Source organism: Pinus tabuliformis, chromosome 5_2, assembly GCF_031772625.1.
Source record: "Pinus tabuliformis cultivar Carrire ecotype Pingquan chromosome 5_2, CPIR1, whole genome shotgun sequence".
NCBI classification, from domain to species: Eukaryota; Viridiplantae; Streptophyta; class Pinopsida; order Pinales; family Pinaceae; genus Pinus; species Pinus tabuliformis.
In genome coordinates this window covers 870825855-870844864 of record NC_142306.1, presented here as the reverse complement: position 1 = coordinate 870844864, position 19010 = coordinate 870825855, and positions in this window count along the sequence as shown.

Below are 19010 nucleotides of genomic sequence, written 5' to 3'. Positions count from 1 at the left end.
GGAGTCCGTGGGTTCAGAAAGTTATTTCAGCTAATGCTTCCTATCACTATGAAACATGTTGATTATCCACGAAATAGAGTCATGTTGTCTTCGGTCTCTGCATTTGAATTCTCCATTGACCGGAGTCTTGTACCATCTTCCTCGTTGACCTGGTCTAGGTGAATAGGACACGGTCCATGTCACGATGATTTCCAAGCTGCCCATGTAGTTAGTTTTTCCTCCTGACACCTGGATCCTGTTAAAACATGGAAGTAGCTGCGGAACAGCCAATTAGCTATAGAATAGGCTACGTTCCGTAGCTAAAAGACAAAAATTTATTCAAATAGCAAAACATAAAAGCATAATATGTAAATCACTAAATGTCCTCTTTAAAGCAATATATACTAGTCATTAATGATAGGAATGCATTTCTTCATGGAAAAACAAAGAAAAATGGATGAGAAGAGTTGCTAGGGAAAGAGCAGTTTTGAGGCTCAACATACCCCCACTGCAAAACTATTGCATGTCCCCATGTAATCAAAATTGTGAACTTCCTCCTCCTATTTCATTTGTTCTAACACTTTTGCCAACACATCCAACTTCCTCTTCTTGCTTTTCTTTGCACTGACTGCCATCCTTGGCTTCCTCATAAGAAATATGTATTTGAGGTTAATGAGTGTTCTGCTCAGCTTCTTATTTTTCCTTTTCAGCTTCCTATTCTTTTTGTACCATAATCCCAAGTGTAGCATTGTGTTGTCATGAATAGCTCTATCCATATTGTTCTATTCCCTAAAGGTTTCATTTTCTTTTTGGATATGCATGTTTAGAATTTCTATCTCAAAGATCTCTTATTTGAGAGACCTAATTAAAGTTTCTTGTGGGGTGACAGGCTGCTCTGGATTAGTTGAAGTTCCTGGATTTGTTGAGGTATTCTTTTTCTCTAATAACTCTATGTAGTCATATATTTGTTGTTGTATTGGATCTATGCCAAGAGAGGCTCTACTTGGGCTGCCTTCAAAATTCACTGGAGGAGAGTTCTGTGGACTTTGTTCAAATGGAATACTGTCAGGGGAATGAACTGGGGTTTCTTTCTCTAAGTTTATAAACTGGGCCTCTTTTGATTTCACCTTCTTCACCTTACCTCGAAGTCTAGAGCTCCTCAAGTTTTGGAAGCTTATGGTTTCTTCTTTTGGGTCCTTTTTCCTTATTTTTCTTGATTTTCTCCTTGATCTTGGTTAGTCTTTCAGAGAGCAGTTGTTCATCTTCTTGAGGTGATGAAGGTTTAGGAATGTCCTTATTGATTTCTTCAACCCTTTCTTTCATTTTTCTCTTTTGTTTGGTCTGCTCCCTAACCTCTGGTTTAAGAGCTATCTCTGCATCATCTTTTTGTGAGGAGCTTTTAATGCTGATATTTCTTTTTCTACTTCTTTTAACAGGACTTCTCTCAGATAAATCTGGAGCACCTTGGAAGAAATTTCTTACCAATAAGTCTTCCCATGTATCCTCTACACTTCTCAAATGAAATTCAACTAGAATCTTTACTAATCCATGATGATATAGAGTTGTTTCTATTGATTCAACTTTCTTTTGAACATTTGTTTCCATTCTTCTCAAACTATTCAGAAGGAAAAAGGGAAGATTGAGGGTTCCATTCTCTAGAAAATTCATTAACAAACATATATGATAAACATACATAGACCCAAACCTTCCTTCACATGTAATGAATTTTTGTAGTATTAACAACATGCTACTCCATTTGTTTTTGAGTGCTGAAATTGGAATCCCTTTTCTAAAGACTGGAACATCCATACCTAGGTTTTTAAGAATCACCTTCCAAGAGTCATCATGAAACTCTTTGTTTTTAAACCATTTTTCTCCTAGCCTTGGGTGTTCTATTGCTTATGCTATGAAGGATTCGGTGACTGCAAATCTGATATCCCCTATTTCCACTTCCGTGCCATCAAATGACCTTACAAAGGATTTAGTGATTTCCTTGTGGTAGTCGTCAAATTTTTCAATAAAACACAACCATCCTGCCTTCTGTAACATTCCCTTCAGCTGCGGATACCCCTCCATGTATTTTACCCCTACGGGCTCAATTATAACAATAAGCCCCATATCCTCTGTTCTCGGTTACCCTTCAAAACTACTCTCACTATTTAAGAAATGGAATGACAACGTATATGGAAATAAGAAGACTGTGTATACAAAAATAAGAAGACTGTGTATACGAAAATAGGAAGACTGTGTATATGGAAATGAAGTTAATGGGTATATGAAAACAGAGCGACTGTGGATATGGAAACAGAATGACTGTATACATGAAATGGCTGCATAAATATGAGAGAAAATCTTAAGAGTTGGCATGTAATAAATAAACAATCAGGGTTTGAGAGTTGTAGATAAGAAAGTCACGTTGTTAATCTGACCATTAACAAGTGTAGCTGTGAAGCACTGGTTAAGTACAAGTTATGGAGTTTGAAGTGGAGAACAATTATGAAGGAATCATTGGATTGTTTGTCATTGAACGCGGAAGATATGGTGGAGACATCGTGGCAGTGAAATCACAAGATGGTTAATTAAGGAGACATGTGATCATACATGTTATACAAGCTTATGTTTTCAAATTGCTTTTTGAAATAAATTTTTGTATTTACCTTTGGAACCTTTACCTTTCGCTTGCTAATATTTTGATGTTTGATCCACAGGTACTTTAGGCATGATTAGTCTTCAAAGTTGATTTTTCTTCAATTACCTGCATACATGATTTTATTATGAACTGCTTGGACTGATAAACAAATTGTTGCTGCATAATCAGATTAGCTGCAGAACAGGATCAACTGCGGAACGGAATCAGCTGCAGAACGTGAAAACAGTTGCAGAACGTGAAACAGAGAGTGAAATATGGCTTATGAATGAATGAAATGGAAATGGCTGTGTAAGTGAAAATAAGACAAGATGATAAATGAAAATGGAAATGAAAACTTTATTGGTGAAATATGGCAATGGAGTGAAGTGAAACTGTAAAAGTAAAATAGGGTGAAGTGAGATGAGATAATGAAATTTACAGAATGCAGAGTGACTGTGACTTTTTGTCACCATTTATTACAGAAAGGAAATGGAAAATATAGGGTGTCAAAAACTTCTGATTTTCACCCTGTATTTTCTGTATAAGCATGCCAATCAATGATTGGTTTTCAACCTTCTACAATTTTTTTTATTTTTATTTTTAGATAGGAAAAATAAAGACTAAGTTGGTGGAGAAGAAGGATTCTTCTTCACTAACTTCATTTCAGAATTGTTCTGGAAGATCTTGATGAAATCCTTTGAAATTGGTTTCTGAGATATCTTCAATCTATGACCATTCACAAGAAGAGGAGTTTGACTTTCATCTATTGTTCTGATCCTCACTGCTCCATTATTAAAGACTTTTTCAATCTCATATGGCCCAAGCCAATGAGTTTGAAACTTCCCTTAAAAATCCTTAAACTTTAAATCAAATAATAGTGCCCAATCTCCTTCTTGAAACCTCTTGTCCTCGATGTATTTATCATGCCATTTAGCCCTTTGTTGTTGGACTATACCAGTCCTTTGAACTGCTTCTTTCCTGATTTCATCAAGTTCATTTAATTGCTCCAGTCTATGCTTTTGAGCCTCTGATAATTCCATCCCCAACTAGACTGCCATCTTGAAAGTTATGATTTGGAACTCTATAGGGAATAGGACTTGTTTCCCATAAACAAGTTCATAGGGTGTATGTCCCGTTGTGTTCCTCCATCTAGTTTTATAGGCCCATAAAGCTTCAGGAAGCCTTTCTACCCAATCTCTTCTATGTAGATGCACATTCTTGGTGAGGATTCATTCAATTACTTTATTTGTAGACTCCACTTGACTATTTGCTTGTGGATGATAGGGAGTAGATTTCCTATACTTGATTTTGTACTCCTACACAAGCATTTCTACCATATTGGATGTGAATTGAAATCCCCGATCTGTCACAATTTCTCTTGGGACACCAAAATGAGTGAATATGTCCTCACAAATAAAATTAACTACATAGTTTTCATTAGCAAAAGATAATGCTTTGGCTTCTACCCATTTGGTGACATAATCAGTGCATACCAATATATACTTTTTCTGTTTAGATGGAGGATTAATTGGTCCAATAAAGTCTAAAGCCCATTTTTCAAGGGTTCAATAAGTACCTGAGTTTGTAATGGAATTTTATTTGAGGGAGCAGATTTCCCTACCCTTTGGCAGCTGTCACACCTCCTGACATATTCTTTAGCATCTTTGAAGATGGATGGCCAATAATATCCTAAAGAAAGGATTTTATAGGCTGTCCTCTTGTCAACAAAGTGTCCACCACATGGCTCATCATGACATGCTTTGAGAATATCAGGAATTTCATCTTTACTGACACACCTTCTGATCATAAGATCTGGCCCTATTTTATACAATTCGTTAGTGATCCATAAATATCTTTCACTTTCTTGAATAATCTTTCTTTTCTCTCTAGGAAACAAATGTGAAGGTAACTTCCATGTAACCAAGTAATTAGCAACATCTGCAAACCAAGGAGTTTGAGTAGTTACTGCAAAAAGATATTCATCAGGAAACTTATCTTCAACCGAAGAGTCTTCTTTGATATTCTGAATCCTGGACAAGAAATCAACAATTGTGTTTTGTTTTCTGGGTCTCTCTAGCACAATAATGTTGAAATTTTGCAAAAATAAAAGCCATCTTGTAACTCTGCCATTAGTAATAGGTTTATTCATCAAATATCTAATTGTAGAGTGATCTGTATGAAAAAAGGTTTCATAGCCTGTTATATAGTGTCTGAACTTATTAATTGCATGAACAACAACTAAAAATTCCTTTTTAGTCACAGTATAATTCAACTCAGTGGGAATCAAATTCTTACTTGTATAGTAAATGGCATAAGGAATCAAATCTTTTTGTCCTAATACAGCTCCCAAAGCTATATCTGAAGCATCTGTGGAAATATGGAAAGGAAGTTTCTAATTTGGATCTCTTAAAATAGGTGCTTCAGAAGTTTCTTCTTTCAAAGTTTCAAATGCTAGTTGGAAATCAGGATTCCAACTAAATTCACAATCTTTTGTAAGCAATTTTAAGAGTGGAGATGCTATTTTAGTGAAGTTTTCTATAAACCTTCTGTATTATCCTGTAAATCCTAAAAAACTTCTAACATCCTTTTGGCAATTTGGAATTGATAACTTAGAGATGACTTCAACTTTAGATTTGTCAACTTTAATCCTATCTCCCGAAATGTGATGTCCTAAAACAATACCTTTTGTAAACATCATAAAACATTTTTCATGGCTTAGTGAAATGTTTGTTTCTTTACATCTTTTAATAACTTTTTCCAAATTTTCCAAAGCTTCTTCAAATGTGTTTTCATAGAATGTAAAATCATCCATATATACCTCTACACAATCATGTATTAGATCAAAAAAAATTCCTAGTACTGCTATTTGGAATATTGTAGGAGCATTACACAATCCAAAAGGAAGTACTCCTAGGAAAAAGTTCCCCATGGACAAGTAAATGTGGTTTTATCTTGATCCTCAAGTGCTACCTGAATTTGATTATAACCACTAAAACCATCTAAGAATGAGAAATACTTCTTATCTACTAATGTATCTAACACTTGATCTATAAAAGGGAAAAGGAAAGTGATCTTTAAGGGTTGCTTTATTCAATTCTCAGTAATCAATGCACACCCTCCATTTACCATTATTTTTAGGCACAATTACCAAAGGAGAAACCCATTGGCTATCTGAAATTGGGTAAATGAAATTTACATTCAGTATTTTTTAGAGCTCTTCTTTTAAAATTTCTCTAAGATTTGGATTCATTCTTCTCTAAGGTTATTTGATTGGTCTATTGTTTTCCTCAATATAGATATGATAGATACAAGTCTTAGGATCAATGCCTTTCATGTCAGTGTATTCCCATGCAAATGCAGCAGAATGTTTTTGTAATGTTTTGGTTAGCTCTTCTTGTTGAGTTTCTCCAAGTTTTTATTTATGTTCAATGTCCTACCTGGAAAAGTTTCAATTGTAAAGCTACCAAACTCTTCCATAGAATAGAGAGACATATGCCTAGATGACAAGTATTCAACATTAGATTTTTCTTAAAATTGTGCATGATCATATTTTGAAGATGTTTCAAAATTTTCCAATGTATTCAAATTTTGACTATCTTCACTAATTTCTAACATAGTAAAGAGAGGCTAAATATCATCATCATCATCAATCCATTCCTTGTCATCTATTTCTGTGATTTCTCTTGCTGGAGGATACATAGTAAATTTCTTTGTTGAATTACCATCAGAAATATACATGTCACCAGATCGACAACTAATAAAAGCATCGGCTGTGGCCAGCCAAGGTCTTCCTAATATGAGTGGGTGTCCTCCTAGATTATTCTTGGGAGTTAAGATCATGGTATCAATGGGATATTCCCAAGAATCTAAGGATACTGAAATGTCTTCTAGCACACCATCTGGTTTGATTACTGATCTATCTGCAAGTTGCAGTAAGGTAGGTGTGTAAAGAAGATTAGGAAGTTTAAGCTACTCCATAGTTTGTCTACTCATGATGTTTATTGCTACCCCAAGTCAATCAATGTATTTTGAATTTCAATTCCATTTTTGTGTCTTGACAATTGGACTCCCTGGATCCACATATTTCTGTATGGCAATTTTTCCCATCATTATGTCTGCTATTTTTCCTACCAGGTGAATTTTTTTTGTTTCTTTTGCTTTTCTCCATGGTATTGTTATGCTCAACTCCTTTATTGTCTTGGCTAGAATTGGAATTTCTCTAATGGATTTGCTATGTAGCAAAGGAATTTTGATACAAACATTCTTCAATTCATCTAGAAAATCATAATTGGGCAACATGATTTGTTTTTCTACCCCTCTATCAATTTGTAGTCTCTCAGGAAAGGAGGTGTGGAAGTAGATGCTGATTGCTCAATGATAGGAGTTGTACTCACTGGTTCTTTTTGTTTTTCTTTTTCAATGTTTTGGTTTTGGAAAGATGTTTCCTCAAAAATTTTATTGACTTTTAGAGAATCTTCCTCAAAAGTGTCTTGTTCTTGAATAACTACAAAAGGTCTTTCCTTTTCTAATATCCTACCAGATCTTAGTTGAACATCATTAAGATCTAGAGGAGTAATCATGTAAGTTGGAAATTGTTGTCCTTCTACCATGTAAGCATTTTGAGGGTTTTTATTGTTGGGGTTTGGTAATGGTTGGGCAGGTAGCTGATTTGGTTTCTGCTGAAATGGCAGCAAGAGTTGAGGATTTTTACTTTGTTGGAGGGTTGTTGTGAAAATGGAAATGAAAGTTGAGGGTTCTGATTTTGAAGTTGTGGCTGTTGATTTTGTTGCTGATTTTGTGGGGGAGGATAATTCTAATAGGATGGAGGATATTGATAATATTGAGAAAATCTCCCATAAGGATTTTGTACCCCTTGTGCCCATGGTTGAGATTGATACTAAGATTGAGGTTGAGGCCAAGGTTGCTGCCAAGAATTCCAGTTTGGTGGGGCTTGAAGATACATTTGACTTTTAAATCCTTAATTTTGTGGCCCCAACCAAGGTATTCTTGCAACAAAACAAAAAGATTCTACAGAATTTGGGACTGTTTCCTCTTTAAAGACAACCTTAAGACCTAGGATGGAATGACAACCCTTGGTTTCATGGCTTTCCGAATAGATCATACAAGTTTCTACAATTTTTTCATCCAAAGGGCATTCCCTTAGAACATGTTTCTTTCTGCATTTTGGACAAAAAATGGCTAAAGCATCAGCGTTTTTTTTTCTGTTTTTTTTGAATTTTAAGGGTGTCTAGTTGCTCACTAAGGCTCCCTAGAATGTCAGTTTTAAACTCATCAAGCATATCGCCAATTTCTATCCTGCTTACAGAACCAGTTGCAGATTTGTTTGCTCTAACAAGAGAAGGATCTCTTGGCCCTTTCCCTATTTTAGATTTCCCTCTTGAGAGATGAACACACAATTCTCCTATCTCACTCAATGGAAGTTGAGAGATATCTCCCTTCCCCATCATGTTAAGGATATCTATCCACTCATCTCTAATGGCCTTTAACAAAAGAGCTTTCAAAGTTTATACTTCTAAATTGTTCATCTTTGATCTTTTCAAATTATAGTTGAATCTCTCAATCAAATCTTCTAAATTTTCATCCTCTCTTTGCATCATTTTGAACACCTCATATTTATGATTGGTAGGCATGCAGTAATTCAAGTACCTATCCAAAAATGCTTTTTTCATGTCATTCCATGTTTTAATGGATTGAGTGACTAACCCCATAAACCATTTCAAATCGGCTCCTTTCAATGTTGAAGGAAACAATTTAAGTTTTTGAGAGTCTTCTAAATAGTCATAAGTTCTGCACAAGACTTCAAACTCAAACAAAAATGTTTCAGGGTCTTCACTTCTCAACCCATAGAAGTTTGGGAGGACAGATGGTGAGATATTTTTCATTGTGGTATGTGTTTCCTCATCCACTATAGGGAATCCAAAAGAGTTATCTACTTCCCTATTTCCTATGCCTCCTCCATTATTACCTTTACCTATACCTCCATTATCTCCTCTACCTCTCCCTCTACCCCCTCCTCTAAACAATGAGAATTCTCCATCTTGTTCCTGTTCTGCCATTATAGTTTCTTCAGTGTCAGTATATGGTTCAACCTGCAAGGTTGTTCCCTCCTCCTCTAGTTTTTCTATTAATGGACTATGGGAGAGATGTTCTACTTCTTCTTCTCCACCAAGTACTCCTAATTCTTCAACTATAATGGGCTCTCCTGTGGAGGTAAGAAAAACTATTCCTGCTGTTAGAGATTCGATTTTTTTCTCCCTTAGGACAGTCTTGGTAGAAGAAGTAGGAGATTCGTCTGATTGGATTTCTGCCCTTGGAATTTCAGGAGTCCTATGGCTGGGAGTATGAGTTTGGGATGGAGGTGTGTCTTTTCTTGCTCTCGGTGGTGTAGGTGGTGTTGTAGGAATCGAACTTCTGCCCCTAGCTATAAATCTACCCCTAGAGTCTCTTTCTCTATGCATGTCATTTTTTTTATTTATTTTTTAAACGTAAGAGATAAGGCTACCTAGTTACACTTCCCCAGCAACGACGCCAAAATGTTTGGTCAATTTAGTGTTCTAAATTGCTCTACATAAATTATCAATCCAGGTATCGTAAAGTGATGAAGTGTAATACACTATTTGTGCTAGATGACCCTTCGTACTTCGTTGTTTTTGTGGTTTATGTTGTTTTGAGGGTTTTTGGTCCTTTAATCCCTAATGATTTACAATGTAACTAACAAAATCTTAAATTTAACTTCTGTAAAAACTGCTAAGAACCTAAAGAAATGAGAATTAAAAGATCTTAAGCAAGATTTGGAAGCAAAGTTTAATCAAGAAATGGAAACAGAGTTTCTATTTTTGCTCTTATCATTATTTCCAAATCATGAACTAAAAAGTAAAAAGTAAAATTGCACCACTATCTAATCAATTACAGAATCAAAAATAAATGAAATACTAAAATTGAAAGTGAAATTACAACTAATGCCTAATCTACAAAACCAAATGAAATACTAAAACTGAAAGTGAAATTGCAACTAATGTCTAATCTATCATGGAAACAAAACTAAATGAAGTGCTTAGTTACTCTGCCTCTCAATTTTGGGAGAAAAATCTCCTTGTGATGACATTTTGAGGAATTTTGTACTTCATTATTCTAAGAGAAGATAAATACAAAAATGCAGAAATGACTCATTGCATTAATGAAGTATTCAACCACTTAGTTTAAGATGAGTTATCAACTAGAAGGACTTTTTAGAAACATTCATCTACACCATGAGTCAATAAACTAGTAATAAAATGGCAAGAACAATAATGGCACTAATCAGTCTAATTGAAAACTTAAAAACTAGTGAAATAGTAAATGAAACAAACTACATAACACTGCTGCATTTCAACTTCTAACTACTGATAAAAACTAGAAAGAATTTAAGAAAAAAGAAACTCTTCTACACTGAAAGAAGCTATTCTACATTAGTAAGAAAATGATAAATATTGCATTATAAACAAAGTTAGTGGGAAAATGATTATGAACACTATAAGTGCAAATAATGAATTTACAGTTTAGCTAGAAAAGACAAAACAAAATAAAATAAGACCTCAGTCAGCGCAGCAGCCCTCTACAACTAATCAGGTTATGCGTGCTTAATCAATCTCTAAGGAACTTTTTCACATATCCATAAAACTTGTGGTCTTCATATTAGAAGCAGGAAATGAGTTTTTCAAAATTACAGAATAGTAAATCTAAGCTTAATACATGAGGAAATTTGAACTCCTTCTGAGTTCTTTACACAGGTATTTATAAGAAAATTATTCAACCCTTTGTGGAGAAAAATAAGCTACAGCCAAAAACATGTAGAAGAAAGGCACACAAAATTCTCTTCCTCGACTGCTGGAGAATTAAATCCAAGATGATGGCTATTGGATTCGGTTGCACAAATGGTTGTTGGAGTCCATGGGTTTAGGAAGTTGTTTCGGATAACACTTCCCATCACTGTGAAATGTGTTGATTATCCACAAAACAGAGCCCTATTGCCTTTGGTCTCTACGTTTGACTTCTCCATTGACCGGAGTCTTGTACCATCTTCCTTGTCGACTTGGGCTAGGTGAATAGGACACGGTCCATGTCACGATGATTTCCAAGCTGCCCATGTAGTTAGTTTCTCCTCCTGACACCTGGAACCTGTTAAAGCATGGAAGTAGCTGTGGAATAGCCGATTAGCTGCAGAATAGGCTACGTTCCGTAGCTAAAAGACAAAAATTTATTCAAATAGCAAAACATAAAAGCATAACATGTAAATCACTAAATGTCCTCCTTAAGGCAATATATACTGGTCATTGATGATAGGAATGCATTTCTTCATGGAAAAACAAAGAAAAAGGGATGAGAAGAGTTGCTAGGGAAAGAGCAATTTTGAGGCTCAACAATAATCATGAAGGCATGGGATCCATCGGACCACCAATCTTCAATGGGAGAAACCTAGTATATTGGAAAATAAGAACTAGAGCCTATCTACATGTTGCGCATGGAATCCCCCCCAAGGCATGTTTTGGGGCTTAAAGCCCAAGTTTTGACCGAATCTTTTTGTAAAAGCTCCGCGAATTGCGGGCGCGGGGCGCGAAAGTATAATAGAGTCACAGGGTTGTCCACCCTAGTTTTTGTAATGTAATGTCAGCTGGATAGACCTACCCATGGTCCACGGACCATGGGATTGTATAAATAGAGCGAGACTCTAAGTGTAAAAGATAACGAATAGAGGAAGAGAAGAGAACCATGAGAAGTTTAAGTGATTGAGTCATAGTGTAAAGTGTGTCTGTGGGTTGTAGAGTAGGAGAATGATCTGCAGCTGAGTGCGCAAAGGCCTATTAGTCCGCAACTGAGTGCGCGGACTCCTGCAGCTGAGTGTGCAGGGCGGGTCAAATCTATAACCGTTGGAAGGATTAATAAATATAAGTTTACCATATTTCTATGTATCTTTTCCTGTTTTAATGTATGATTGGGTATAAATTTCAAGTGTACTGTTTATTTGTTGCGCCAACTCATATGAATGTGTTTTATAAATTAATATAACGTAAGACATCCATTTACGCGAAGACAACTAACTGTTAGAAGAAGATAAGTAAGATCTCAGGGGTGACTTAGGGGAATAGCGTAGAGCACTGCCCCAACAATGCGGAATCCCCATAGCCCTTGGCTAGGGTTGCGCGAAGGCAAGTATATCAGGGCCCGAATGCCAGGAAAGTGCACAGGGCAGGTCGAGCTGTAACTGTTGGGAGAATCAATAAAGAGAAGTTTTGCTATAATTTTGTGTATATTTTCCTAGTTTAATGCATGATTGGATATAATTTGCAAGTACACTGTTTATTTATTGCGCGATCATGTATGAATGTTTTGTATTGCTAATTATAACTTAAGACATTCAAGTTGGTGAAGGTAATTAATTAACACTGGAAGATAAGTAAGATCTCGGGAAATAGCGCAGAGCACAACACAACTCCTGATTAGGGCTGCGCGAAGGTAGTGTATTAGGTTGTGAGGAACGAGAAGTGTGAAAAATGACCTACGCGCAGGAACAGATAGAGAATCAATCGTACTTCTCAGACATCTCAAGGGTGTAGAAACCTGGTTCTAGCACCTTGCCATACTACTTCGGGTGAGACCTTAGTCCGTGCTCCGCGGACTGTTGCCGAAAGGGCCAGTAGTACAGGGGTTTGTTTGGCTAATTAACTCTGAACCTAGGTCAAGTCCCAACAAGACAACAAATGGTTCTGTTGCCGGGACCAAAATCTGCATAGAGATGTCTGATGTCATATCACTGGAATCCGACAAAGAAATGAATTGAAAATTGGCTGGATAGAAAGATTCACGAGTTCGCGGCACAGAAAAACAAAAATCCACGCCTATCAAAGGAAGAGTGGTTAGACCGCTACTTATATACGGAAATCCATGAAATTTTCTTTGCATCCTTCCCCACTGAGTTGTACGAGTGGATCACGAAGCTAGCAGATAGCCAAGGAAGGTGTAAACTCGACAAACCTATTTTGTGGACTCTAGAATTGGTGTGCAGATTGGAAGCATCGGAAGATAAGATCGCGTGTGTGTAGGTTTTAACCCCATACAGAAATTACTTACATACAAATCTTAAAACACAGAAAATAAAAAATGCAAGAGCATAACGCATAAAACACACATACACAGAGATTTTCCCCTGGATCCCAAAACCGGGACTAACGGCTTGGTTTTTCATTATATTCCTTTCAATGTTACAATACATATTTATACATGCCGAAGCATCCAATACCATGGACCGAAAACCATAGGTAGGTTCGCCCAACCTAATATAGGGTCCAAAACCTAATATAGGTTAGTCATGGAAAGAATATAACACAACCCAACATTCTCCCACTTGTTGTTTTCTTTCCACAGGGGGCCACAGGAGAGCTCAATCATTTTTCCAGCCCTTAAACGGCCAATGTTTCTCTACACCAAGAGAACTTCTCAGAGCTCACAGATTTTGTCAATGCATCTGCAGTATTCTTCAAAATGTCCACCTTTACCAACACCACTTTTTTGTATTCTATCATATCCCTCACAAAGTGATACTAAACATCAATGTGCTTTGTCTTTGAATGATAAGCAGGGTTCTTTGCCAAGAAAATTTCACTTTGGCTGTCACAGTGTATCCTTATAGCTCCCTATGCTAACCCCATACTTGAACACAATCTCTGCAACCAAACGACTTCCTTGCTTGCATGAGTGGTTGCCATGTATTCTACCTCTGTAGTTGATAGTGCCACTACAGATTGTTTCTTACTCATCCAACTGACTGCACCTCCAAACAGGTTAAACACATACCCACTTGTGGATATTCTCTGATCCAGATCTCCAGCCCAGTTTGCATCAACAAATCTACGAATATCCAATACTCTATCCAATCCCGATCTTCCTTGGTAGCACAAACCATAATTGATAGTGCCACGTAAATACATGAAAACCCGCTTCACTGTTGTCCAGTGCTCCTTCCCTGGTTTTAACATAAACCTGCTCAATACTCCCACTACATGTGCAATGTCTGGTCTAGTATAGACCATTGCATACATCAGGCTACCGACTGCACTTGCATATGGAACACAGGACATATCCTCTTCCTCTTCTTTTGTCTTGGGACACTGTTCAACAGATAAATTTACACCTACAGGAATAGGAATCTTCACCAGTTTACTATCCTGCATATTAAACCTCTGCAGTATTGTCTCGAGATACTTCCTCTGGTTTAACCAAAGCTTCCTCTTTGCCAGATCTCTTTTAATTTCCATTCCCAAAATATAGTTTGCAGCACCAAGATATTTCATGTCAAATTTGGAGGACAATTGGGTCTTCATATCCTTGATAATTTCTTTTTCATTTCCAACCAGCAACATACCATCCACATACAAGACCAGATAAATAACATGGTCACCAATTAATTTAAAATACACACAGTGATCTGCTTTGCTTCTGGTGAAGCCAAGTCCCTGTATAAATGTATCAAATTTCTGATACCACATCCTTGGTGACTGTTTTAACCCATATAGAGACTTTTTTAATTTGCATACCAGTTCTTTCTTACCCTTCACTACAAAGCCTTCAGGTTGCTTCATGTAGATCTCATCTTCCAGATCCCCATGAAGAAATGTTGTCTTCACATCCATCTGTTCTACCTCAAAATCAAAAGTAGCAGTAACAGACAAAAGTAACCTAATAGAAGTTACCTTGGCAACAGGAGAAAAAAATATCACCAAAATCAATTCATGGCACTTGGGAATAACCTTTTGCTACCAACCGAGCTTTGTATTTCTCCACCTTTCCTTCTGCATTTGTCTTCTTCTTGAACACCCATTTGCTACCAATGGGTTTCCTTCCAGCCGGCAACTCCACCAGATCCCAAGCCTCATTTTTGTGCAAAGATGCCATTTCATCAACCATGGCCTCTTTCTAGAGTTTTCCATCCTCTGAATCTACTACTTCCTTCACGGTTCTGGGATCATCATAAGTAATAGATAAAGCAAAATTTGAACAGAAAGCATATGGACTATACCTTTCTGGCTGCCTTCTTTCTCGAACTGATCTTCTCACACTCAGAGTTTGTGGCTCTTCATCTTCTGATTCCTCCTCTGCTGTAGAGTCTGATTCTTCCTCCTTTAGCTCAAACTCTATTTTCTCAGGTTCCTTTGGTTGGAATTCATGTGTAATAACATCTGTCACCTCTCTGAACACCATATCTCGGTTGTACACAACCTTCCTTGTTGTTGGGTTCCAAACCTTATAACCCTTTAAACCATCCTTATACCCAATAAAGATGCACTTTTCAGATTTACTATCCAACTTGGTTAGTTTCTCCTTTGGAACATGTACATATGCATCACATCCAAATACCATCAGATGTGAAAGAGAAGGTTTCTTACCAGTCCATACCTCTTGTGGAGTCTTATCCTCCAACACTGATGAAGGTGATCTGTTGACCAAGTAACATGCTGTCTCCACTGCCTCTGCCCAGAATTATTCTCCTAACTCGGCACCACTGAGCATCCTTCTTGCCCTTTCCATCAATGTCTTGTTCATTCTTTCCGCGACTCAATTTTTCTGAGGTGTATATGGAGTAGTCTTCTGCCGTGCTATACCACACTTCTTATAAAATTCTTCAAATTGCTTCTGTCTGGTTTTCCACCAGAGCCTTAAATTCTTTAAACCTGTCAAAGACTTTAGATTTCTTCTTAAGGAAATATATCCATGTAGTCCTTGAGAAGTCATCTATAAATGATACATAGTACATAGACTTACCCAGTGATGGAACCTTCACAGGTCCAAACACATCACTGTGTACAAGCTCTAATATTTGTTTGACCCTCTTACCACCAGAGGGGAAACTCACACGATTCTGTTTCCTGTATACACAATTTGCACAAAAATCAAAATCCAAAGAGCTATTACTCATACCTTTACCATGAAGTATTCGAAGGTCTTTCTCTCCAATATGTCCAAGCCTTTGATGCCACAGCATGGTCTTCTCTCCAGAGACCACTAGATTTTCAGCTCTACTTTTAGGAACCGCAGAATTGTTGCACCCATCAACAACAGTGCTACCTTGCAGCTTGTATAGAGTTCCAATCCGAACTCCCTGCATCAATACTAGTGCTCCTCGAACCATCTTGCAGGTATCTTTCTCGAACACTGTCTTTACACCTGCATCATCTAGCTTGCTTACAGAAATCAGGTTTCTAGCCAATGTAGGAATATGTAGAACACCCGGAAGTGTTCTAACCCTTCCACCTTGCAACTTCCACTTTAATTTTCCACGACCAATGATTCTAGCCTTCCTATCATCCCCAAAGAAGACATCACCACCATCGTATTTCTCATACTCACAGAAAAACTCTCTATGGGGAGTGAAATGAAAGGATGCACCTGAGTCAATCAACCATGCCTCATGTTCTACATGTGTACTTGGCTTCATTCCCCCCTTCATCTGAGGTGGTTTTCACCTCTATAGAAGGAGCATCATCAGATCCCTTTCCTTTATCAGGAGCTTTAGATTTACAGTCCCTTTTGAAGTGCCCTTCCTTTCCTCATTTTCAGCACACCACCTTTACAGGTTTTCCTGGAGATTTAGATCTCCTTCTAGATTTAGATCTCTCACTCGATGACTTATTTTTGTTTCTGTTCTAGGACCATCCTCGTACATACAAGGCATCACCATTCTGTCTCTCCATATTTTTCTATCTCATCTCCTCCGTCAACAAGGTTGAAACTATTTCATCAAACTACAAGGCAGTTGCATTGCTACCTATTGCAATAACCAGACTATCCTACGAATCTGGTAGAGAACAAAACAAACGGATGCACTTATCTTCATCTGAAATTTTAATATTAATAGATGCTAACTGACTTACCACAGTATTAAATGCGTTCAGATGCTCTATCACTGAGTCTCCATATTTCATCCTCAGGTTATATAGCTTTTTTTGCAAGAACAATTTATTCACCAGAGACTTAGATTGGTACAAAGTCCCTAACTTGTCCCACAAAGCCTTCATCGTAGCTTCCCCTGATACATTCAGCAATACTGAATCTGAAACACACAATTGTATTGTTCTCTTTGCCTTCTGATCCAACTTCTTCCATTCTTCATCAGACACTCCCTTTGGTTTAGTACCCAGATCTACCGCGATCCACTGATCTTTATCCACCAACAAATCTTCCATCTTGAGTTTCCACAACTCAAAACTCCGACCATTAAATTTCTCAACCTCTATCTTTCCACTACTCGCCATCTTCTTTTACCACCAGAATCGATCTCGCAGATCTCCCACTGAATAGGGTCTACCACAGGCCTGAGCGAAACCCCTCAGCAACAAAGGCGTCCCCTTGAAGCCAAAATAGCTCTGATACCAAATGTAGGTTTTAATCTCGTACAGAAATTACCTACATATGAATCTTAAAACACATAAAATAAACAATGTGAGAGCATAACACATAAAACACACATACATAGAGATTTTCCCCTGGATCCCAAATCGGGACTACCAGCTTGATTTTTCATTATATTCCTTTCAATGTTACAATACATATTTATACATGTCGAAGCATCCAATACCATGGACTGAAAACCATTGCATCCAAAACCTTGAACCGAAAACCATAGGTAGGTTCGCCCAACCTAATATAGGGTCAAAAAAAAAATTTCCTGGGGTGCTGCCCTGGACCTCGTAGAGGGGGGCTACCCACCCCCTTCAAACCCCCCCGACAGAGGGAGATTCTGCCCCTCCTATGACCCCCCACTGCGCAATCGGCACAACGAAGGGGGGGCTCCAACCCCCCTCTAACCCCCTGGTTCACTACGTAGGTTAGCCGTGGAAAGAATATAACACAACCCAACAACACATTGTCGATCACTGGCTCGATCGAGTCATAGGAGGATTCACCACCAAATTCGCAGTAGATACTTTAGTCAGCAATAGCGAGATAGAATGCTGCTTCCTCAAAGGATCATGAGGTAAGTACGTTAAATATTTGAACACCTGGATTAAAATGCTACTGTGTGAAAAGAAGGTTAGGTGAATAAATTGATGTTTGGGGCTACGCGAAGTGGGAAAACCTACAAAAATGAAGGTAGCACAGAACTAGAGACTAGCCCTCGATTTCACCTCCGCGAAGGGGTGAAGAAGAGGTCATGAAGGTCTCGCTAAGAAGTGCGATCAATTTGATAAGACAGATAATTCTGTGCATACCACCCCACCCACACCACCACTAGTTTCATCATCTTCACCCCCATCTTCGCCCATACCTCCTCCGCCACCACCGTGAAGCAGTATGGAAAGCGCGATAAAGCTACCATTGTTCAAGGGAGTATGGAATGAAGATCCAGACCAGTTTTGGTTCATAATAAAAGTTGTATGTGAAGCACATGGTGTCACGGATGATAATATAAAGAAGGCAACGTTGGTTAGCACTCTGCAGGATCACGCGCTGACCTAGTACATTAAGCATTCCAATGACAATCCAAATGCAAGGATCGCAAATATCCAAGTTGCGCTAAACAAATAATTTAGCAGGCCAAAGTCAGAGGTGCAACTGATCATTGGGTTTAAGGAAATCACAATGCTGCTAGGCGAAACCTCGTGGGAATTGGATCAAAGACTAAAGTGCACAATTCGCAAAGCGAACATGACATTAACAGATGGGCAACACCGCGAATGGTTTGTGGCATCGTTAACGCCACATCTACGAAACATGTTTTTGCAACAAAGGCTAACCACTCAGGCTGAGGCTTTGGAGGTCGCGATGAGATTGCACGAGACTCTAATACAAGATCCTAACTTGGGAGTTCAGCAGATTCACGCGAAGTTGAAAAACTTGTGCCTGGAGATGCAAAGTTTGAAACAAGACAGGACATCCCGCCCAGAGATGCGTGTTGAGGTATGGTGCGTAAAATGCAAGGGCCAAGGGCATGCCAAGGATCATTTCCCGGTGTTCGCGAATTTCTTTGTGAGAGGAGGGCCGATGCCACTAATACCGGAGGCACAAGCAGGACCAAGCGTGGCGCCTGCCCTATGGTGCGCAATTTGTCAGGTAAGAGGAAATCATGCTACAAATAACTGCCATCTATTACAGAAGTATACACAGAATTCACAACAGTTGTTCTGTAATTTTTGTAGGTCGGTAGGACATGGTGAGCGCACCTGTCAAAGTTATGAACTGATGATGGATCGAACTCCTACCTATAGAGTTCAGGCTGAAATGCGGCCCCTTGACCAGAACGTAGAGATAGCACGAACCGGATTTCAGGGGCTCAAACGAGGCCGAGGTGGAGGAGGACTAGGAAGAGGTCGCGAACAACTAATATGTTACAATTGCGGAGGGCCAAGGC